Source organism: Bradysia coprophila, unplaced genomic scaffold, assembly GCF_014529535.1.
Source record: "Bradysia coprophila strain Holo2 unplaced genomic scaffold, BU_Bcop_v1 contig_94, whole genome shotgun sequence".
NCBI lineage: Eukaryota > Metazoa > Arthropoda > Insecta > Diptera > Sciaridae > Bradysia > Bradysia coprophila.
Window position 1 is genome coordinate 7,954,294 of NW_023504022.1, and position 26,222 is coordinate 7,980,515.

General features: G+C 34.2%; 1 protein-coding gene across 5 annotated transcripts in view; it reads left to right on the forward strand.

Annotated features, from left to right (window-relative positions):
* The window catches only part of LOC119085243 (protein tiptop), a 243,043-nt gene that overhangs the window by 49,278 nt on the left and 167,543 nt on the right, over positions 1 to 26,222 (forward strand). For 4 of the 5 annotated variants that reach the window (XM_037195566.1, XM_037195568.1, XM_037195567.1 and 1 more), the window contains one exon: positions 11,928 to 12,032. The gene's annotated coding sequence lies outside the window, so the exon portion shown is untranslated. Of the gene's footprint in view, positions 1 to 11,927; positions 12,033 to 13,708; positions 13,942 to 26,222 lie in introns of those variants that run through there. The other variant, XM_037195570.1, reaches the window with a different exon arrangement.

Below are 26,222 nucleotides of genomic sequence, written 5' to 3' on the forward strand. Positions count from 1 at the left end.
ATTAGAAAATTGTTTTTGATGGATATGCCAGTAAATTTGCTACATACGGTGCAGACACAGACCATTTGAATAATCTCCAATTTGATCGTTTAAAATACTGATTGAAATTGGATGCAATTGAATTGACTAAAAGTTTGTCCATTTTATGTCTTTTAATCGCATTCAACCTCCATTGCTAATTAACGTTTTTGAAATTTCAACCTGTCTGGCACTACCGCAGGACAGACTTTTCAATGAAATTTGTATCTTTATTTGGATGAGATTTATTACCTATTTGGATACAATATGTACTGCTGAGATTTACACTAGTAAAGGGCTTTAGGGGCAAGAATGAATTTGTGAGAAAACTTCAACAAATCGAAATTGACACCATCTCCGATTTTAATGGTTGATGTAACTGTTGTTACATCCTATGAGGTGCGGGAAAACAGGAAAAGTACAGAGGGATTCTTTTGAAAAACAGCCTGGCGAAATCGGACGCAATTTCCAGTGGACTTTTTATATGTGCCTGGAAAGGTATTCGACCCTAGAAGCCAAAACCACTTTCAAAAAAATTCTTCGAAGTTTGTTTGGCTTGTGGAATTTGATCAAAAACCGAAAACTTGCACTTTTCTTACAAAAATTTCTCCAGTTACACGAGTCGTGTGGGATGTCATTAGAAAGGTAATCACACGTGCTATTGAGCCGAATAGGGACTTATTGTATTTAAAATAATTCATCGACACTGAAATATGTGCAGTTAAAGTTTTAAGACCTACACTGTTCTTACTGAAATTTCTCGAGGTACACAAAACGTGCATGGTCGTGTAGGGTGTCATTTGACAGGTAATTTAATGTGCTTTAATGTGCCCTGTACGGTTCGTGTAACTGGAGAAATTTTTGTAAGAAAAGTGAAAGTTTTCGGTTTTTGGTCACCTTTCACCAGCCACACAGACTTCGAAGAATTTTTTTGAAAGTGGTTTTGGCTTCTATGGTCGAATACCTTTCTAGACACATTTAAAAAAGTCCACTGGAAAATGCGTCCGATTTCGGTAGGCTGTTTTTCAAAAGAATCCATCACAACCTTCGACGACACTCAAATTGTGATAAAAACAACTTTTACATCGTTAGCTATTCCCAAAAATTATTACATCTGAAGATTTACGTAAGATAAAAGGAAATCGTCTCTTTTCTTGACTTCTGGCTACTGATCAACGAACACAATTTTCAAAGATTTTCTGATTGGTCTAGTCAATATCTATCACGCTCTTCTAAAGTTATCCAGTGAAAACTAAAGAAAACAAATGAAAATACAAAACACGCTATTTTGCTAACTTCGAGTACAATGGCTATTGATCGACGTGCACATTTATATTTTTTGATTGTTCTCGTCAATACGTTTCAATTGGCATATCAATATTTCCGGAGATTGTACGAGAAAAGCTGATCAAAACAAGCGAAAATACGCTAAACATGCTGTCCTCACATCTGTGGAAACGGTTGACCTGGGAGGAAGCATATGTGGGTAGATCATTTAGTGTGAACTCTAATGTATGCTACACTAGGACTCCTACTGCACCAGCAAAAGTCGTAGTCGAACGTTTCGTGTCATTTGAGCAGGATTTTTCTGAAACGTCACTGTTTTCAGCGAAACAGCGATTTGACAGCTTCACATGTAGACATATTTCGAATCAGTGTTTCATTCATATGTTCTTACTTAGGAGGGCACAATAACCTACTATTGGTTTTGGCGTCCACCAGCAATCGAACCTATTCGGTGCTAACGTCCTCCAACTGCTCTATCTTAGTGCTTTCAGTACTATAATGTATCGATCTTTTGTATAAAGACCAGAACATAAAATATAGAATAATTGTACCAAGTAAGTCAGGTCCTATTTTTGTGTATTTTAATTCCGAAAAATTTTGATTTTTCGAAGTTTTTTTTCCAATAATTTCTGAGGTTTTGGGAATTTTCGGATAATAATTTCCAAAAAATCCCTGAAGTGAGTGACGATAAACGCAACGTGATTTAGCAATTAAATCTAGCACTTCCAAATCTTTTACTTCATTAGCTCTAACATATGATTGCTACATAAGAGAACGTTAGCCTCACCCTATCGCTTATTTTGGTTGTCGTTGTTGATAACAAATGATCGTTTCTCGTTCTATCGCTAGTTTTCAAATGCTTCTCTATCTACAATTCAAATCAATCAATTCAATTCAAATATTTTTTTAGTTGATCCCACAGGATCTGAGCACACAGTGCGTTTGAAATCAAAACCTTTTTTCCCAACAACAACAACAAAATACTCGAAAAAAAAACTTCTACCGAAATGTTGTACAGAAACTAGGTATTCGATCGTAAGAAAAATATATTAACTGATAGAATAGGTGCGATTAAATACAAAACACAAATATGCGATTCAACATTTCACTGTACAAACAATTAAATCCAACTTTAATTAATGACACGCAGTGAATGATTCAATCTGTCAAAATATTTATTTTAAAAATATTCGAACGAAGTGACTGAGAAGGAAAAATTACCCAGTTTTTTTCTGTCTTAACATTGAAACGGTTTTTCAGCTCCCAGACAGGCATACATAAAATGTATAATAAACAATGTTATGATTTCATCACCTTTAACCATTAAAACCACTAAGAACCACATGATTTATATAACTTTGTATAATGATCACTCACTTTGGTTGTTAATCTTTGAGAAAACATTTTTCTTTTTCTATATTTATTAAATTAGGCTTTCTGTTGATTTTTCAGGCCAGAAATATACATATTGTTCGTGGAAGAAAAACTATTTGTAATCGATTGATTGAGACAGAGCATTTAGTAGGTCTTCTTCATTTTGGTGGAATACAGTTCTGTAGATAAATTTTGCAATCAAGAGGACATGTTGTATTCGAATCTCATGATATGTAGTTATAGAATTGAAAATATTTCGGTTAACGCGGGTTAACGTAATTAATAAAATCTGAAATATTGTGAATAAGGGCCTCGAGACAACCAGGTCTTACTATTGGTAAATAAATTCAACGAATTCACCAAAATTTACCGAAAAGTTACCGAATTTATGTTTCGATAATTTCAGTAAGTTCAGTAAAAAATTGTTTCTCTCTCCGATCCCGTCAAGCAAGTACAGTCTCAGAAAGTCGACATTTTGCCATTTTGTTTGTCCGTGAACAAGTCGTCTGGAATGTGCATGATTGAGATAAGTTTTTCTTCACCACCCTCAGTACAACTTGGACACTTCTGTTTAACAACAAAAATATAATCGCTAATTAGCCTGACGTTAGTGAATGCAACCGGTAATGGCTATTACCGTTTACCGGTAAATAAAATTTTGATATCTGGTTTTACCTCAGGACATAATGCTTAGTTTCCTCTTACCAAAAAAGTACTCCGTGTGAGAGACAAAATAGAATTCTTTAAATTTTTTCTTTGTTTATTTGACAGCTTGCTCTCTCGCTGATCTCTCACGGAGTACTTTTTGTTGAGTGGAATGGGAACTTAATCATAGTCTCGAAAATAAGCGAATTAAAATTGCAAAATTACTGGAGATTATATTTTACCCAAATACAGTGAACGACATCTCAAATGTCTCACTGTCATTTTTTTCAGAGAATGTCATTGTAAATTTGCAATGACACAATAAAATTCTCAGAAAAATTTGACAGTGAGACATTTGAGATGTCGTTCACTGTAATAATGCGTGATATCGATAGAGTCAATCCGTCAACATTATCGTCTTTAACTTTTATTACAAAATATTGAGAACTTACAAAGTCTAAGAAATGGATATCAGGCCAGCCCAGGTTGAAGGCAAATTGCAACATAGAATCAAACTGAATATCAACCGTTTAAATAACGAATTGTGATTTGTCACTTGTATTTCGTATGACATTTTTGACATTACGAGTTTGTGAAGAAACAAGTCGCTCAAGTTTGATTTCCACTTCAAAATTTTCATCGTAAGAACGCATCTTAACGAGAGAAACGAAGTTCAACCAATAAAAATCCTTCACAGTGCTCTCTTACGGCAAACATTTTTAAATGGAAACCAGTTTTAAGTGTCCATTCCACTCTACAAGAAGTCCTCCGTGAGAGAGTCGTGAGAGAGCGAGCTGTCAAATAAAAAAAGGAAAAATTGAAAAAATTCAATTTTGTCTCTCACACGGAGAGGAAACTAAGCATTAACTTCTAGATTTAAGAAAAATGTAAGTAAAAAAGCTTGTGGTACATTTAAAGAAGTGATGAACATTTTCAAGTAAAATTTTATGAACAAAATCATTTTTTGGGTTCAAATTGAACGTACGTGTGTCATGAAGCTGATTAAACTTTAAACAAAGCTAATATTTTGAGTTTTTTCATTATAAAATTGAACTTAATTGGCCGTTTTGTATGCAATATAAATTACAGGTAATTTACCGGTAAATTTTCTCGAAAATTTCGGTAATACCGTTTACCGGTATTTAAAAGAGAGACGGTAATTGCATTCACTACCTGACGTACTTCAGAACGATACCAAACATGCGAGTCACGCTCATGACAAGTTTTTTTTTAATAGCAGATTAAGTACATTGGATGCCGAGGAAGTAATTCATTACATGATGGATCAATTTTGCGATACGAGTCGAACTCATGAGCTGAAGTCGAGATACGAGATATACAACTACACAAGTCGAAATAACAGATTCTACCGAGTGAATCTCATAAAGTGTCCAGAATAAATGAAACTTCCAGCATCCAATGTATGATTTTTTGTGTGTGTATGTGTATGTACATGTAATAACAACTTTCCGTATGGGACAGTGAATAAAAACTTTTTTGAAGAGTATATCGAATAATGTTCAGCCTACCTCAGCGGATTGTAATCTGTGTTAGAAACATGCCGAATATATTCAAACAATTTATGCCAGAGAAAAGGATGAGAAGAAACTTATTTTAAATTGACGGACTTTCGACAAGAACTATTTTACCGAAAATTTTCTCGTAGACTGTGGCTTTGTTGTGAAACGAGCCTTTAAGCAAATTAAGATCAGATTCCACAGGAGCGCAAGGCAGGAGGGTAAAAAAGAACCGTGAGTCGTAACTCTATATTGGCCTTATACTCTGCAGTCAGCCTTCACCATTAATATCATTACAATTTCACCTTACCGTCCGAATGATTTTTTTTGGGTTTAAACTCGAATGGTTTCGTCCTATACTAATAAATTCGAACCAAAATTAAATAGCAGCACTTTCTTTTCCGTTTCTGTTTAATTTTATCGCCTATTCGCAACATCTTTCATTTAACCGTACTTATAAGTTTGTCCAGATTGATATACCACACCGAACTAGTGTTACAATAAATACAACATATCTAACAGGCAACATATTGCCACAAAATATATATCGGTATAATCATCATACATAAGTTATTAATGCTAGATATACAAAGTGCACTGCATGTCGATAAGTGTGTCAATTAAGCTTGCAATCATTCAGTTCATAAATATATGCATATATACCGTGTGTGTATGTCGACCGTTCTATTGGTTACCATTATCAGTTTGTTTATGGTTTTAGAATGTCGGTGTTTGATGTGCGATCTGAATTTTATGATGCTTAATATGCGGAAACATTACTAATTTAAAAATACTTATGAACATTTTCCAGCAATTAAAATGTTTGCAATATAAATGTTAGAATTCCAATTCATTTTTATTTAGGTTGATTTATATTCAAATTTATATTTTTGATGTCACACAGAATTTTTGTGCCTTTTAATTACATCGAATTGATAGGAAAATTGCATAAGTATACAGTTATTGCACAGTGTGTCATAAAATTAATCAAAGTTTCATATTAATTTAATGGTATGGGGATAAAATGCTTTATTTAATGGTAAAATATGCAAACTGGTATGCAGAAAACGAGACACAATCTTTACGCAAAATAATTATTGATTCTTGCGTTTATATGACCCAGAAATTAAGGGTCATAGTAGTGATTAGTCCAAACACTTTTTACTGATTTTTTGAACTCCTTCACAGCATATGCTCCGAGATTTCTTCCTTGTCATTCCATTATGTAAATGTATGTTTCGATTCCTCCATTGTTATTGTCAAACTTTGAAAAGTACACTAGAGTTGCAAGTCCTTGAGAGTTACTGCTCTCTCTTTCTTCGAAAATAGCAGGTTCTCGAAAGTTGCAATCGCTCAAAAGATGGAACAGTTCAAAAGGTACAACAGTTTGATTAATGCAAATGCTTGAAATGTACAATTTGAATTCGTAAAACTCCAGCCCTAATCTTTCGGACACGGTTGTATTTATACAGTACCGGACTGGCTCGAAAAAGCCCATCGGGGGCTCCATGCAACTCAATTTAAAAAGGCCCACAAATTAAAAATTCTCATACAAAAATCCAAAAGGCCCATCGGGAATTCCCCGAATTCACCATATGGCCAGTCCGGGCCTGTATTTATAGCTTTACATAGAAAACAGTATAATTCGACTAAGAAATAGCGAACCAATTGTTGCATTTGATTTGGAATCCAGATCACCTGTTACAGACAATAACGAGAAAAATGAGCAATGAGCTCTGGCTGGTGTTTTATAATATCGTAGAATGTCTGCTATAACATTTGAAGTAAAAGATTTTTTATTAAAGGAAGCAATAGATTAAATGAAACGCTTGCTCTTTCTAAAAGCTCTACGATTTCTAATGAAACAATTTATCATAAATACCATTTCGCAATTCCGGGCCATAATCATCACCTTTCCATGCATCCATTTAATGTCGTTTTGAATGTATTTATTTCACAGTGCGTTTTTGATTATTTTTTTTGCACCTGGGCTTTTTCACATTTTTTTCGCACGCTACATAGCTTAGTACCTTTAAGAAAGACTAAATTTTATAAATAAAAACTTTGCACAGACCAGGATTTGAACATCCAGCACCAACATTCTTCCAAACACCAAGCAACGACCATAGCCATTCGGCTACAGAGTCACACAATTATACAGAACGTATTGTTGAAGCGTAGATACTTGACTACTTGATTTTATTTAGCGCGTCTCTATACATCACATTGCAATGTGTATATAGTGCAGGTTGCTTGATCGTTCAAATGAATTCATGTTTGCATGTGAATGTTTGGTAGAAATTTTGGTAATATTTTGCATTGGAAAGGTGATTATGGCCCGAAATTGCGAAAAACGTTGTATCTACCACGGTAGATATGCCGGTATTTTTTCGCACACGACGTCTTGTCGACCTCGGCTTCGCCTCGGATCGACAATCGACATCTAGTGCGAAAAAATACCTTCATACCTACCTTGGTAGATAAATAACTATGCCTTGCCTGGCCAGGTCATGACAATTTCAATTCATAACGTGCTCACACTCGGTACTTAGTACAATGTTACAGTTACTTGACATTAAAATAGTAGGACCTGCATCTGCGCAATATTTTGTAAATTTGAATCCTTACTCTATAGCTTAAGATATAGCTGTAAAAGTTTGGTTGCGATTCCCGGATGAACAGCAGAGCAGGATCATTTATAAATTACATAACGTCTTTCAGTTCTGTCATCAAAATTACATAACTTGAGAAACAAGCAACCTGCAAAGTTAAGACTATGTTCTACCCCCGAATTACCTTACTAAATGGGGCCTAGGATAGGATAAGATGAGCAGGAAAGCTAATGCTTTCCAAGCACCTAGTTAGCCGTCAATGGGCCTGTTGTGCATTACCAATATTTTCGATAGATTTTACAATTGAGTTCCAAACAACGATTTTATTTCGATTACGATCATTATTATGAGCAAAACATTATTCTAGACCATAACGAAAAAGTTTTTAGTTTTTTTTATAAAGCTGGTTTTGTGTTCATAACATGTACAACCCGATGGTGAAGGGTCATTTGCCAAATGAAGAAGGACATTTTGTTTACATCTTTGCTAAATATCCCGATTGTTTTGTATGTAACTTTTCGCAATTTCGACTGAATAAAAAGATGGCGCGCTGCACGCATGTTGACCAAGGTTTCTGACTTTGCTTATTTTTCTTATTTTTTCACGATACTGAATTAAAAATTAATTATGCAAAATTTCCATGCAAAATATAATGCAAAAATACTTCAAATAACGTTCGGCATCGAAATAAAATGATTTATCTATTAGAACATAGGTGTCGCTAGTAGTTGATATTTTTAAAATCAGGATTGTGACTTACGCATATGCGCATGTGACGTATTTTTTCTTGTTCTCTTAGAGACCTATTACGGTCTATAGAGCCGACTAGTGGTAACTAACAGCAGAGACTAATCATTTACGATTAGGAAAAACCCTTTGAACTATGTCTTTCACGGGAGTCGAACCCGTGACATATATGGCGTGAGTCCATCGCTCTACCGATTGAGCTGCCTGGACGGTTTAAATTGGGCCTAGCACATACATACTTTTAAATTTGCAGGGCTTGTATTTCTCGAGTTATTTAACATTTAAAATTCATGACAACACTGAAGAAACCACCGTCTACATTTATCCTTTTCTGACTTATCTCTCTCAACGTTTGTTCTCATGTTTTTATATAATTGGAGAAAGGAAACTGTATTTTTTCTACATGAGAATTAAATTTAGGGCAAGTTGCCCGTTCAACGTTCAAATTTATTCAGGGGCGCCGACTTCTAAGGACAAGCGAGGCTCGGGCACCACTACTCGAACGATGAGCACCACTACATCTTTCCTGTTTTACTTGAAAGAGCACCACTACTCCCAGATTCGCTTGTTGTATGAGCACCACTACTCCCAAACACAAGTCGGCGTCCCTGAATTTATTCCAAAGACAACTTACAAATCAGTGCTAGAAGAGCACTTTGATCTGCAATTTTCACGTATCAAAACCCGTCCTGTACGAGATCCAATTTGATTTTCTACTTGCACAGAAGTGAAAAAACTCGTGGAAAGTCGCACAGTTATTTTATCAGTGATATTGGGATATCACGTACTCAAATTGTAGAGAAACAACATCAGCAAGGAGCTACATCCAAATCGGTGTGATTGCTGCAAATTAGGAGCGCACGGTAAACTGAACATAATGACACCGAATGGACCCAAAATAAAATAATGACAAATATGACATTAATATATCAGAAACACACCAAATTTGAATTTATTTCCACGACATAATATAAAACAAACATACATCTATACAGCCAGATATCGTGTAGCTAACCTACAAATAAAATTATTTCTCTGCCATCAATAAATCAAAATAATGGCTCTTCATATTATCATTTAAAACATTACACAACAATATACACATTAAAATAGAAAATAAATTGTCTATTGCATTTAAACATTTGAATTACCTCTAACCTAAACTATAAATGCACTATGATGTTGTTGTTGTTGGTTCGCTGTTAATAACCAACCTCCCATGCACAGGAACATTTTCCCAAAGCATTACATCATTTAATTACAAAAATTTTCCTATTTATTTTATAATGTGTCTACATTTCAAAAACATTTATTTGTTCTCCATCCATATAATATATCGGAATCGGTACAACATTTAATAGAATGATCGCACATACAATGTGAGTGCTTTTGCCTCCGCAGCATCCATATACAATATTTTTGACTAATAAATCACTGAAATGTTAAAATACATTTTTGATTCATAATGGATATAAAAATTGTTCGGACATCAGCCGATTTTTGAATTAATTAAAACAATTGTAACAGCTAATTTATATCAAAAACTATCACACATTATTTCGTTTAGCATGTTTTTGTTGTCTATATACAGTCTCGATCGAAAACAATTCACCATTTCACTATTGGAAAAACATTGCTGGGTATACCGAGTATATTTATTATTCAGGTTGATTGGTTATAACACATCGAATGGAATGTAAATATTGAACTGTGGGCCGCGTGATAATATGAAAATAATTTTTTTTTTTATAAAAATATTACTGAAAATTTAACGATTCCACCATATCATCAGACACCCAGACAGAAATAAAAATACAAATAAATTTTGAATGGAAATTTCTAATTCAATTTGGAACAATTTTGTTAGTTTATTTTTAAATGTCAATGCGTTTAATTGTGTAAATAATTTAAAACACATACTAATAAGCCCAGCCTCAGCGAATGGGATTTTTTTTTCTGTTGTTTTTCGATTCGAACGGGAAAGAAACAAATATCCCATCACCGAACCGATTTTTTTTTCACCCATCGAAAACATTCAAGTGATGAAAATATGGAAATTGAATTATTTTAGTGGCATTCCCCATTTCAGATTTATTAATCATCTCTCTCCGGTTCAATGTAGTAAATTCGGTTATAATTAAAACAAATTTTTTTTAAATGATTTTACACAATTTTTTGGTGTTGTAAGGATCGTTCAAAATTATTCGAATTTATTTGACTATGTCGACGTAATGATATAAGGTGTTTGTCTAATAGAAACATGACAGTTAATAAAACGAGAAGTTTACGTTTGAGACGATCAATGCTTGCTCTAATATATGCTGATCATTGTTGGTTAGATGATCTATTCCAGAATGAATGACCCCAGCAAAAAACGACTAAACATAATGTTGACACCAAAGTTCGAGGTCAAGCTTAACAAAAGTAAATCAAAGTTTTGCTCAAATTTTTAAGACTCAGAACATGTCAAATTCATTTTCTCCTAAATTGTCATGCATAGTCCGAAAGTAACATGGTTTGCAATCATTGCCAGTGGCTTTCCATTACACACATGACTTATATGGTAGGGAAAGCATTTTAAGAGAAATCTTCAGATAGGTGTACTTCAGGTCCTGATTAAAGCTTCCACCTTCAATACATTAATTACTGAAACACCAAGGCAGTTAAGTTAGTCTTCTATAGCATGAGTTGGACCTTTTCCTAACCTTCGCAATTTTAACTGTTGGACCCTGAGATGGTCAAAAGCATTTGTCGATGAGCAGATATTTGCAAATTTCGTTGGCAAAGGATCTTCGAAAAGACAGTCCTAGAAGGAGTTTCGATGATTTTCCAAGGTTTTTTTTAGAGGATTTTTTACTAATTTGAGGAAAGAATTGTTTTTAAATGTCTCTTGATTGTCTTGAGCATTTTTAAGGATTTTCTTGAGGATTTCCGGTGGATTTTCTTTGAATACTTGCCCCTCGGATTTTGTTATACACACGGAATGCGATTGTTGAATTCCTCAACACCACTAGCTACCAGCTAGCTTTTAATTTGTGGCCTTTAAGGCTTACGGTTGATAAGAAACACTTATTTTGGACGTCTGGCCCGTTTCACTGTCGTATTTATTCCCACTTTTTTAACAAAGCTACGTCGATTTGATCTCACAGAAACGCATTATATGATCGACACAATTGGAGTTACAACAGCGATGTCAACGTTTGTAAAAATGAGAACCTCACTACTGTACATAAAATCTCGTTCCTAACTTCTGTCTAAACTGGTATGATGCGTATACGACGTGCTACCAACCTCGGCTTTGCCTCGGTCTGTCAATTTGTACATGTTTTAAGTAAACAACCATTTTATCGAATCTTCTACTTCTTCTAATAGAAGTTTTGTTATGGGATTGGTACGAAATCTTTTACTTTATTGACAAGCGAAAAAAGACTGCTCACAATGGCGCAGCCAGTAAAAAATCGATCTTTTCAAAAAATAAATTTTACAAATCTTTTACTTCATTTATTTCAACATACATTCTCCTATATAAGATCACATCTAGGTTAATGTAATGATTGGTTACTGTTGTTTTTGCTATTGTTAACAGATGAAGTATCAAACATTTTCAACTGAACCAGGAAATCACTCGGATTTTATGTACTAAAGTTGAATTTGAAGTGAAAAGATTTAACCATTTTGTTAGGATTCAATGAAATTCTCATGAACACCACTCTTTGATTATTTTCAGATAACTTCGCAAATCTCTCCAATATATTCGGACATTTCCATGCAGATGACTAAGAAATTGGAAACGTTTCCGAAAAGAATATTATGACGTGCTGATATTTTAGAGGTGAGTCAAGATTGAAGATTCTACTATTCTAGTCTAAAAAATCTAGTTTCCATCAAAGTGGTAATTTCGGACCTGTTAGTTGTTTTGTTGGAAGTATTTTCAAGCGACTGATACAAAATCTTGTACTTCAATAGTTAAATTGCATTTCGATATGTCGATAGATGTCTGTAAAGGTCGGACCAATCTGAACGAAGTGTATAGGATTTTCGAAATTTTGTAATTCTCTTCCATATATTAGCTTCTGTTATCGGACTGCAAACAGAGTTTATTATCGTTATCAATTTGCGAGGTTAATGCTAAATCGAACTTAAAAAAACAGCAGTTAAAAGACAAAATATGAAATAACTAACAATGGCGCATGTCCAACCTTTTTTTATTGAATTTTTTTTTTTATATTTATTAATGCGTATGTATGGTGTCATTTCCCCTCTCTTCTTTCATGCTTATTTATTACCAAATTTACTTTTATTTGTTTCACATTCCAAATTCCAATTCGACTCTCTTTTCCAATTCCAATTCCCATAAAATGTTCTGATAAGGTCCGAGGACATTTTCTCTCGCATTTCAAAAATAGTTATCTCCGGCGTCTACACATCCATGATAATGAACACTAAGTCATTTATACACACAAATGCACACTGTGCATAATAAACACATACATGCTCCGCGCGTCCCAATACCATTAATCGGTACATTTTATGGACCTGGTGGGGATGGAGAATATATATATTCCGATGAACAATAACAGTCTATCAAAATAAACGGCAAAGGGAGCTTTTCATTCTCCGTCTGATATGCAGACGGTATGGTTGGTGGGTATAAAATATGGTGTGAAAACATTTAAATCAAAATAGAATATTGGTCGATTCGGTGTATTCAAATGTACACGAAAATTGAAACTCTTTTTATTTTCGAAAACATGGCATGAGGAATATTTTGTTTATCACGCGAAAAAGTCACGTGTTGTTCGGTGGTTAACTTTGAATTTCGTGTATGTACCATATGGTGCATATGTATATAAATAGATAGACATGTATGTGTGTACACGAAAGAACTATAATAACAGAATATTAAATAAAGAAACAGAGCTTTTGAATATTGTTTATGTGTGCGCCATTTAAATATCATAATAGTAAACACTCTTTGGAAACAAATGTGACTTTTTCTGGTGTGGTTCTTTTCAGTTAGATACAAAAAAGACTATTAGCTCGACACTTATGTACGAAATGTATTGCATATACCATTATAGATCATTGTTATGATTAAAAATCGAGTAAAATGAAAGTGGTGTGAACATGTGTGTTATGCATTAAGCTTATTTTTAGAGCCAAAGAACCTGACTGCTTCAACGTATTATGCAAATGCAATTTTTATTGCTTTACACATTCAAATGAAACAAATTTATTTAACAACAATAACGAAAAAAAATCAAAATCATTAAAAAAAAGGAGACAATTCACATGGCAATTTAATTCCGAATAACAGAAACATTTCCCTCAATTAATCAAAATTAACACAAGTGACATTTGACATCCCTAACTTGTTCTGAACCTTTGTGTATTATAATATGGAAAGTTTTTGCGGTGGTTTTATAATATAATACGTTCGTCATGTCTCTATGAAAAGAGTATCAACCCTTTTTGAATTTTCCGAAAACGCTTCGAAAAATATAGTATAGCACGGAACACGGCGTGTGTGTGTGTTTATGTGTGTGTGGTGTTTTGCTAATCTTGGCAAACATAAAATATTTAAATTTTTAATTTGAAATGACAAAAGCTGTTGGTGGAAGGGAATTTGTTATGAATAATAATGCAATATCTAAACATAATCATCATAAATAAAGCAACATGTGGAAACCGATGGTATTTGCATTAGACTTGTCATATGATTTTTTTGGTATACGATGCAGGTAAGCTTTTCTTTTGCTTTTTTTTTTTGCTAAATATATACATCAAATCTTCTCATGTGGTATACGTTTTAATATAGTCTTCGCAGTAGAACATACATTGACTGAGTGATGCACTGGTAATAATAGACTGTACTGCGAGTCTTAATTACTTGTTGAAACATTTTGATTTCTTTAATTTTAACAGCGACGACGCGATTTAAGTTACATTCCGTCTATACAACCTTTTTAAAATGGCAAACGTCTCCCCCGATGTAGTCATCAAATCTGTTACTTCTTTTGATAGAATAATCACACACGGTTTGGTGCACAATCTTTTACTTCATTTGTACTAAAATAAACTTTGCTATTTATAAGAGCTAAACCAGAGCTAATCGTTTATTTTTGCCATAGTTGACGATAACAGATGATTAGCCGTTTCAAGAAAAAGCTAACTTTTTGTCATGTGACTTCCGCCCATCGACCCCTAATAACGAAAATTATTTCGTAGTTCAACCTATGGAATTAATATATTTACTAATTTATTGCTTAAAAAGTTAAATCAATTTATTGGATGTCCCATGCGAAAGTTGACCATTACATAGCAATTTTCCCGCATATGATCCATTACATGAAGAATATTTTCGGTTAATTTTCACTGAATTCCTTTTAACTTTAGCATGGATCAGGCGATAAACCGGAATATGTTGAATGCTGGTTTCGGTAACTGTTTTTTGGTAGGTTACTTGTCTTAAAGTTTGCTGCTCAAAAATCATACCAGTGAGGTTGCGAAAGTTGCGAAAGAATAATCCATTGGTGTTTCGCGGATTAATTGCGTAATTCAATAATGTGAGCAGTGGCTCCTTATGGAGCAACATCCTTTGGCGCCCAATTTTTTTTTTGTCCGAGTCTACAAAAAAACAGTTTTTTTTAGCATTTACTTGGCGTCTAACATGTGCGTTTGTCGCCTATTTAATCCTTTGGCTTTAGCGCCCGAAAAGCTCGAGACGGCACTGAACTTGACAGCTGAAAGTCCTGAGTTTTGATTTCATCGAACTACAATTGTGTCTGTTGGAATCAAAAGTCGATCTTATCCCGCTGTCAAAGTGACGTTTTAAACGTCAAAAGTATGAGGGTGTAATCGTGGTTCCATGCATCTTTTAAAAACTTTATAATTGTAACAGAATCAATGATAAATCAATGGTTTTGTGACCAATTGCAATATTTGTTTTTAATTTGACGTTTTAAACGTCACTTTTGACAGATGGATAAGGCCAACTTTGATTCCAACAGACACAATTACGCGATGCAAATCGAAGATAAGACTACGTAGCTATCGAATGTAACCGGAGGCAATTCACTGAACTCAGATATTTTTAATTCAGAAAGGCGAATACACAAAACTCAGTTGAGAAAAGGGTTAACTGGAGATATATTGCCCGCTGTCGGTAAATGTCCTCTTATTCTTCTTTGTCAGTGTTTCTTCTTCCTTCGTTGAAACGAATACGCCAAACTTTTGATCATTTTATTTTTTTTAATGGTTTCTAATCCTGAAAAGTTTTTATAGTCCCATAGTCCTTCTCCCACCCGCTTCCATGCCGAAATTAAGGTAATAAGTTTTTGAACAACAATTCCAAGGGAAAGGCATAACATCAAAACAAAGATACTCTCTCTCACTCGTAAGCGAAAATAATCAAAAACATAAGCCGCTTTGTGCAATGTTCAAAGACTAATCAAATCATTTTGTTTGCCATTTTTCATTCATCGTCAAAGGGGGAAATCATACGCAGATAACCTAGATGATATTACGATGCTGTGTGTACATAACATTTCTTTGTTGTTGCATATTTAATATTGTGCTTGGGTGTACATAACCATTCGTTTAATGAAATTTGAATTTAAAATTATTTTGACGAACGCATGAAAAATAAAAATAAAAAAAATGAAGAAGATGACGAGGAATGAAAAGTTGTAAAGGACATTTACCCGATTCGTTTTTTCGCGTATTTTAATTACAGCGAAGAAGAAAAAATTAATTCAATTTTCGATAAATTAACAAACACAAAAATCAATAAAAAAGTGAAAAGATGCCGACCAAGATAAAACTGTCGAATATAAGTCGACAATTTATTGATTTTGTTGCAATTATACGAGAAAAAAAAATGTTTTTTTTTACCAAAAACAAAATGAATAAAAATTCTATCAACTTGATGAGTATTTCATCCAATGATATGACGCGTAACCACAATTAATTTTGAAATGAACTAAAAATGAGAAGTTTTTGTTCCACCAACGATAACACAAAATGTTGTTGATGTTGTTGATCACTAAATTAAATTTATATGTTTATGATGATGGGATTCCTTCTTCTTTGAATTAAAATAAAAGTTAAAAAAATTAAAAGAAAAAAATTTAATTCATTTCTGATGTGATATAAAATTGCTGTGTGTATAAAAATGCACTTTATTAACTCGGATGAATGACATTTTGCATTCGTATTAACATCGTTTCGATTGGAATGAGATATATATTCGGTTTATTAGTGCAATACGTTAAGCGACAAAATGATTTTGTTTTTTTCGAGAAGCGATTTATAAGTCGTTTTTATCATTCATTCCAGTAAAAATGCCTCTTCCTCATTAACTTCCAACCACACATCCATACCGAAATGTAACTGGTGTTTTTCGGTTACTAATAAATTTATTTGCGCAGTTCACTTTTTCGATTTTCCATGTCAGTGAATTGAAAATAAAAATCAAACTATATACGAACGAAAGCCGTAGAGAAATTTTATGATTTTGACGATTAATCTCATCATTTCAAAGAGAAATTGTTTTTTTTTTAAATTAACATCCTCAACGGTATGTATTGCTTATAACATGTTTCACAAAACAAAAAGCACACAGTGGCACCAATGAACATGAAACGTTTCCGTCAGCCAATTTGTTGATTTGTGTTTGCGAGTAAAAAAAAAGTTTTTTTTTTGTTGAATAAAATGATTTTGTTTATTCCTTTGAAATTTAATTGTTTTCGCCGTGATGCTAGAAACAGAAGTTCATTTTGAAATGCATGGAAGAAAATAAAAAAAAACATTTTTTTTCGGGGTACTTAGCAAACTGGCGAACACATTTTTTTACACATATCTTGACCATGGTTGTGTACACAATCGACAGGTTCCACAATTTTCTAGACAAGTTATTTTAACTTTATAATACTTTGTGCGAAATCAGTTTTAGGGACTTTACCCTTATACAAATTGTTCCATTCTATTGAATTCATCCTTATCCAAATGATGTAGGGAAGCAGCTTGATTCGGTCTTACTGAATTCATCCTTGTAGAAAATGAGTAAGGAAGGTGATAGGCTTCATCCTATTAAATTTATCCTTTGACCCAATGCCGCTGAGGGATTCTTTTGAATTTCGACTGACCGAAATCAGCGCTATTTATTCCGGGAGTTTTTTTTTATATGTCTAGTTAGGCCTTGGTGCATAGGCCGCAAAACCAGTCCCAGCTATTTTTGATCTTCCATACTTTTTTACATTTACATTTTTATTTATTTTATCAACGGCTTTGGAGCTAACTGATAACATAAGAAAAAAAAATAACATAGAAGGTATTGTTCAGTTCAGTTCAAGTCGTTAAATTCAATCCTATCGAAGCCCATGGTCACGTGGCCAACGCATTCACATTGTAGAACGATAGAAATTGTGGCGGAAGTTGCAAAGAGCGCACCATTGAGCGAAATGAATTTCGGTTGATTGCATCTAGATTGTGAATTTTGAGGAAGAATAAAAATCTGTTGAAAATCCTCGACATATTCGTGATCGGTTCACATAACCCATAATCGCTGCGGTGCTGGTCCAAACGGATGAAGTCGTGATTCCTTAAAGTACGTAAGGGAGATGAAATGTTTAATTTAAGAAATAAATTTGGAGAGTCAACCCTGCCCTTAAGCAGATCAAAAACGAACATCGCACACTGGTTCACCCTTCTTCGATAAAGCGATTCGATACCCAAAGATGCGCAACGATCAGCGTACGGTGGTAAGCGATAGTTTTCATCTCTCCTCACCGAACGCCGAAGGGCGTACATCACAAATTTCTTTTGAATCGACTCTATCTCAGTAGAGCGTTCCTTGCAGTGTGGAAACCACACCAACGACGCGTACTCCAGATGCGATCTCACATATGCGCAGTATACACTCTTCAAGGTTTGAACGTTCCTGAATCGTCTGCAAACCCTTTTCATGAAACCGAGCATCGCATATGCTTTCGACACAGCCACATTCACATGCCTGTTAAAGCTAAGGTTTTCAGTGAACGTCACACCCAAATCTTTCATTTCCTTGACCCTCTCAAGGCGTACGTCGCTGATACTGTAATTATACAAAGCCGGGTTGCGCTTACGACAGAATGACATTACCTTGCACTTGCCTAAGCTCAGCTCGAGTCCGTTCTCACTGCACCAGCGGTCAATCCCGACCAGATCGTCTTGAAGAGCGTTGCAATCGCGTACTGTCTTTACCACACGATGAACCTTCAGGTCGTCAGCGAACAAAGAAAACATAGACGATTTAATGACCTTGGTGACGTCATCGAAAAACAGAATGAACAACAAAGGTCCGAGGTGACTCCCGGACTTAGCCTCGAAAGAGTGGGACTTCCAGCCATCGATCTTCACATACTGAGTACGATCCTGCAAGTAAGAACAGATCCACTGCAGGAGTGAAGAGTGAATACCCATCTCCCGCAGCTTTGTTTCACTCCGCCAAACTACAAAATATGCGTATCGCTGTAAAGCTGAGGTCCTCCACATTCATAATAAGTAAAAATTTAATCAAATAATTGCATTAGTGAGGTCACATCACTCATCAAAGTTCACCGAGGTTTCATCGATTCTAAGGAATTTATTTCATATTTTCGGCCGTGTATCATCAAAATTTTTGAAGTTAATATTTGCCCTACATGTACTCGACCTCAGCTTTCCAACGAACTCATACACGTCTGTCTCCTCGCCAACTTACGGAAATGAAATTCGGATTACGAATTTCCATTTTTCGACTTTCGGCCACTTACAACCAGCCAAGTATGGAAGATCAAAAATATCTTGGACTGGCTTTGGGGCCTAGGCAGCAAGGAGTAACTAGGCATATATAAAAAAGTCCCGGAATAAATAGCGCCGATTTCGGTCAGTCGAAATTCAAAAGAATCCCTCACTATATGAGACTGTCCACTTTTTTCGGTGCTGTCAGTACATTTAAATCATCAATATCTTGAAAAATATACGTTGTATTAAGTCAACTGTGTGTTTTACCATCAAATTAGGTGTCTATTGCGGGGTCGGTCATACATTTCACTTCATAAAAATGCGTTGTTCTCGAGTTATCAAAGATTTAAAACTGCTGGCATCACTGAAAAAGTGGGCATTCACTAGGGGGAGGTTGTTTGACCTTGATACAATTTCCTTCAGAATTTGAGAATAGCAAAAAAAGAGACTATTCGCACACTGTCTTTACGCATACGTTTTTGCGTGAAAAAGAGAAGGAGAGTCTAAAATTCATTTTTTATCTTGTGCACTTTATGAATGGCCCCTAAAACAAAATAACACTAAATAGAGATCTTTTAGGGGGGGAGTGTGCTCCAATGTTGTCATACTGTGAACTGTGACAATGTCGCAGCTAAATATGCTATTTTTCAACGATAAACGTTTTCAGAGAAGAGTTGCGTTAATACCGGTTCGGAGAATTTACTTTTACAGTCACTTGTTGTTTATTGCTTCCGCTTAAGTGGCTTAGATGTCTGTAATACGACAATTATATGCAAATACATGGAAAGAAATGTTCACTTAAGGGGTCATTCATAAATTTCGCACGCATCTAATAAGACGGGGTTAAAATTAAATCTTTTTTTTATGAAAAAACGAGTGTGAAACGTGGGAAGCGTCAAAAATTCGAGACCGTACACCAGATCCCATTTTTTAGAAAACAGTTTTCGAAAACTTTTTCGGTTTTCTCGAAAATTCGTGAAAACTTTCTCGATTTTCTCGAAAAATCATTTTCAAGAAAATGGAGGAATTTCAAGAAAATATTTTTTCGAAGCTGAGGATTGTGAATGACCCCCTAGAACATCCCATGCCCATAATAATTCTTTCAAAATACTTCAGTATTGACGTTTTAGTTTCCATTAAATTAACTAGTCAATTAAATTGCGACCTCTCCTTCTTTTAAATATTGACCAAGTTTCAATGCAAAAATTACCATATCCTGTCCCATATCCTGTATGATGTGCATGATTAATGCAATCAAAATTTAACTAGGCCCCACCTCTTGGGTGGGTCAGGTCCCTTGACTGGCTTTTTTTTCTTTCTATAATTCCAGTCTTAGTTTTCCAGCCATTTTTAAATAAGGTGGTGTTTTTGAGATAACAAAACTAAAGTCACATGAAAAGGTAATGTCTCTTTTATTTAGAAAACAGCAGATTCACATGCTTCATTTTACTCATATTTATTTAATTTCCTGAAGAAACAAAAAGAGTTGTAGGTCCAGCGAGCGATGTCTTTCTCCTAATATGAGTCTCCTATATAGTCTACTAAAAGCGCTGAACAGGTGGCGCATTTCTTGCCTGTGAAAAAAACTCATGTGAATTACGGCCCTCGCTTCGCTCTGGAAAAGTTCACACTCGTGCAAACACTGTAGGAACGAAAAAAAATTGTCGTATATCGAAGATTACCAGTCCAATAAAGTCCAATGTTCGAATTTAACCTCATGAATTACGATACTGGTCGAAAACACTTCATATTTTCAAATCTGCAATTTTTGAAGCCTCTGAGAATTACTCGAGTTATCGTGTTATCAAGCAAGCAAGATTGTTTTAGACTTCTAGATTGTTCGACCAGAAATCCAGATTCAATTACTCGTCGAATAAGAAATTTTTCTGGAAATCCGTTGCAAAAATGTCGTAACAAGTTGTGTTTACAATTCCAATTACTCCAACCTCACTACTCCAATATTAACCATCTACAAAAATTACTTAAGTTATCACGATAACAAGGAAAAGCGTCTGAGTATAATTTCTCCCATATCTTGTAAAAACGATCACAAAATTATAGTTTTACTCTTTACTCTTTTACTCCATTACGAGTCGTTTATATTGTCTTCTAAAAAGCGCTATGAATGGAAGGTCCAGCGAGGTACGTTTAACTCCTAATATGAGTCTACTAAAAGCGCTGAAAGGTGGCGTATTTCTTGCCTACCTCTTGAAAAAATTAAACTCGTGTGAATTACGGCCCTCGCTTCGCTCTGGCCGCAAAGTTCACACTCGTTCAAACATTTTAGGAACGAAAAAAATTCTTTTGAGAATACGGATTTCACCCAAAAATTGTCGTATATCCCAGATTACTAGTCCAATTAAATTGCAATGTTCGAGTTTAACCACATGAATTACGCTACTGGTCGAAATTGATTTTTGAAGCCTCTGAGAATTACCAGAGCTATCGGTTTAAGCAAGCAAGCAAAAACTCTTTTGGTAAGTACTTCTAAACTGTTAGACCAGAAAACCAGTATTTCACTACTCGTCAAATAAGAAATTTTTCTGGAAATCCGTTGCAAAAATGTTGTGGTATAACAAGTTATCTTTACAATTACTCCAAACTCACTACTCCAATATGTCATTCTCTGTCAATTAAAACAAAAAATTTGAAAATCGGGTAAAAATTACTCAAGTTATCGCGCGGTAACAAGGAAAAGCGTCTGTGTAGAATATCTCCCATCTCGTTGTTCGAATATTATCCATCAGCAAATTCAGCCTCAAGAGTTTCAATCTTCGTCGATTAAGACAAAATCTATGAAAATCGGATAAGAATTATGGAAGTTATCGCGGTAACAAGTAAAAAACTCTCTTGAGAATTACTCCCATCTCATTACCCCAATATTGCCCATCTACGAACTTAACCTCATGATTTTCATTCTCCGTCGATTAAAACCAAAATTTTGAAAATCGGTAAAGAATTACTCGAGTTATCGAGTCCACAAGGAAAAGCGTCTGTGAAGAATTTCTCCCATCTCGTTGTTCTACCATTATCCATCTGCAAACTTAACCTCAAGAATTTCAATCTTCGTCGAATAACACACAAAATTTGAAAATCGGATAAGAATTAGGGAAGTTATCGCGGTAACAAGGAATAAAAATCTCTTGAGAATTATTCCCATCTCATTACCCCAATATTGCCCATCTACGAACTTAACCTCATGATTTTCATTCTCCGTCGATTAAAACCAAAATTTTGCAAATCGGTAAAGAATTACTCGAGTTATCGAGTCCACAAGTGTACGGACGTTTTCTGTATTTAACGTTTTTTGCCAATGTAGAACATTTTCAAAATATCAAAGTGAACTTAGCGTTACGGACATTTAAGGGTATTTTCTTTCATAAGACCCTGACTTTCAGTCAAGGGAATAATCCATAAGCATTCCTGACTACTGGTTTAACAAGGTATTGCTTTTATTTGTCATGTAGTACGCATTTCCCCCCCGGTAATTTAATACACACAGACGTTTAACGTATAGATATATCTCTGGATACGTTTTTCGATTTAATTGTTGTATCAATCAATCGTCCAACCGTAAAAATCACAAAATAATTTCCATTAATTTATCGAATTAAATTGATTGACGCGATAATTGTTTCTATGCGGTTAATTAGCACATGACAACAAAAACGCGACTGAATTTTGATCGATTTGTTACCGTCTATTAGCAACAATAAACTGTGAACGTAAACGTTGCACTCAACGAAATTGGAAAAAAATTTAAATAAATATTTGCGTTGATGCGATTCTGTCTTCCAGTCCCACCTATAGACACATAACACACAAAAAAAAACTTTATTCACAAAATTTAAGTTCATTTCCTTTAAAATTATATGCTACGGGTTATGTGTGCACTGTACATGGCACGAAATTCGTACACCGAGAATATGAATGTGTATAATATCGAGGTATATGTACAAATTCATCTCCGAATTCTCTATTTATACAGTAAGATAAATTCAAACATGATAAACTCAAGTGGACTTGTTGTGCAAGTAAGTTTATTCAGGAGAATATTTCAATCAGTCATTCGAGTGAGTGTGAGTGACACATCTAAGAGGATATATTTTAGACGTCTTTGATGGAACCTTTACTTTATTATTAGAGGAGGAATATAATAAATGAACAGGGTGATGTTATCAGCTAGCACATTCAGACCTGTTGAATTACTTTATCATTCAGTTAGAACTTTTTTCTTCTTCTTATGTTCCCTTTGACAATAGACAATTGTTGAACCGATTTCTCTATACTGGAACTTTGTAATGAATTAAAAAAAAAATTCAATGAAAGAGTCTTCATCCAATATAATGTCTTGATTGTTATACTCTTATACTATCTACCACCCTGTACATTTCTTGCAACCTGACAACGTGACTGTCAAACAAACCAATCACTCATATTTTGACTGACACATGACAAGTAAACTGGTCAATGGATAAAAATTATTTTATTATATCGAATTCGAATATGAAGACGAGTTCGTGAGTGTATGTGTGTGCATGTGTGTGAAATGTGTACTTTAATATGAAGCATTATAAAAACCGTTCGTGATGGATATGTCCCATCGTAAAAAGATGAAATGTTTATTGAATTGAAAGACGAGCGCATTAGTCATACACAAATATTTAATTTGATTGTACTTTTGTGTGTAGACTCTTCTCTATATATCTTTCCATCATTCATGAATTGACACATGTAGTTTTGACGACTGGAATAAAGAAAGCGATTGCGGGTTTTATGCCTGAATCAGTTTTGCAGAATTAATGCAATTTTAGTTTAACTGGTTGGTGGAATAACATTCATTCGGGACGTCATGTATAATATGAAAGACAGCAAGCATATTCTTTGCTTCTTTGCTTGGTCTATGTTCAGCAGATTGATACGAAATCTACTACTTCATCAGTTTTGTTTCTGACATAACTGACATATTTCGTTTAAGCTAATTATTCACTCATACTAACAAAAGTGTTTACACTTGTTTGTATATAAGTGGATCAGCTGAAATGAGACACGTCACTTGTTTCAAAGTCGTCGTCTGTCAAAGGTCCTATACTAGCAAAATCTGACATAAGGCAAAATCAGCAAGAGGTTAATTTTCGAATTTCTTTGATTTTTCCGTCTTTAACTGAACTTGGCTTTTAATAATAAATTTTAATCTGGCAAGAGATGTCAATCCTTGAATTTTTCTTTAAACTTTGTTGTTTTTAGAGTACATAGCTTCAAATACGCATAAGTTTTGATCTTTGCTGTATCCTTTCTTAGTCATCATTACAGTATTTTCGTAATATCCAAACACCATTTTCCGTTTGAGGTCGAGTTATCTCATTCAAGAAATAAGATTTTATTCTCGTCAAGCGTCTGTTAAACACAAAACGAGCAACAGTTGGCATTCAAAAATGTGTTCAATGTTAACACATTTCGGTTGAAAAAAACGCATTTACCTTTTCATCATAAGATGCGAATACATACTAAACGAAACGACGAATAAATCTTCTATTCCTTACTGATATGCGTAGAATTCGTAAAAAGATGTAACTTCCGAAGAGAGTGTAAGTTGTAAATTTCAGAGAGGGATTTCATGCTGTTATAGTATAGCAGCTAGGCACAAGTTTATTGTCATTGAGACATTCTAAAGCACACCAGCCAGTATATAAAATAAATAAATCATTGAGGACACGTTTCATGTGCCAGACGTTAGAGTTGCAGATTATTTTTTTGCTTGTACATTGAACTGTGTCTTTGGCGATTGCTAAACATTCTACGTGGGTGAGGGGGAGGGGTATTATGTAGTCGGAAATATGTTATTTTATGCAGTTGGAAAAGGGATGTTTTAAGTAAATTTCACAGTTTCTCGTAAACGTAAATGATTATTATCCGTAACAGGCGTTTTTGGGAATTTGATTCAGTCAGAAATTGCTGAAAATTGCCGAAATATCTAAATCTATCGAAAATTTACCGAAAAATGTTTTCGGTAAATTTTGGTAAATTTTGGTAAATTCTGGTAAATTTTGGTAAATTCTGGTAAATTTTCGTCATTTTTAGTAAATAAAATTCCGAATTATAGGCCTTGACCCCTAATGGGACAGTCATCGGGTTGTGGTTAACTATTCAAGGCAGTGACTTCAAAAGTAGCCAATAATTAATTTCCTTATCAAAACGATTTCGTATTAATTCCGCTGGAACAACTTTTATCGGAGTTTTAGTGCGGGAGAGGACGCTTTCTCCGACAATAAAGATAATTTACTAAAGAAAGAAGTAATAGATTTGGTGTTTGACGATATGTTTCTAGTTTGTTGAACCAACAACTATTTGATACTCACTTCTATGGTTATTATCTACAGAACATGAAGTAATAGGAAAAAGTCAAAGTGAATTCCATCTCACTATTCATTTTCGTTACTTATAATATACCTCGACCGGACAGAGTTATTCAAATCTTAAACATTGACTCAACGCAACCAACTTTCTACAAAGAAATCCGTACTCAAACAACAAGTCAATATTATACTTTTTAAGAAAAATAAACAAAACCCCATAAAAAAAATCAAAATCAAAACCAAATCAAGTATCAGATTGTCGATTGTGTATAGTGGTTATAAATAAACCGAAACCCAAAGCATAAAATAAAATAAGGCACTGATGGAATTGTCAATAAATATGCAAAGTCATTAAATGTCTGACATATTGATTGATTTGTATTGTCATCTTATTTCTCTATCCGCAATGTTTAGTAAGTTGTAGGTCTTGGCGATATGAGAATATACAATTTTTTTTTATATTTTATGTTTATATAATAATAATAATAAATGAAACGATAGAACCATTGGAAATGAGAGTCAGTCATGCAATGATGCGGTTTTATTTTATAAAATTTAGTTCAATAGTGGAACTTTGTGATTGTAATCGTATATCATAACCTAGTATAATGTTCGTCGAAACTATATTTTTCCCGGTAATAAAGCATTAAAATGTGTAATCAAAATAAATATTTTTTTTTCCATTAATTTATTTATATTTCTATATAATTAATTGAACTGTCGATGGTATTTATTGCTTTCAACTTTCAGGGAATAATCGTTATAATATTGAATGAATGGTTTCGTAATAAAATCTCTATTTTTTGTGTTTAGAATAAAATTTCTGTTTCCTTGTTTCGATGCCGTATATTCAATCAGAAATGTTAGGTAATTGAGGCTTTTGAAAAATTACTTTAATCGGG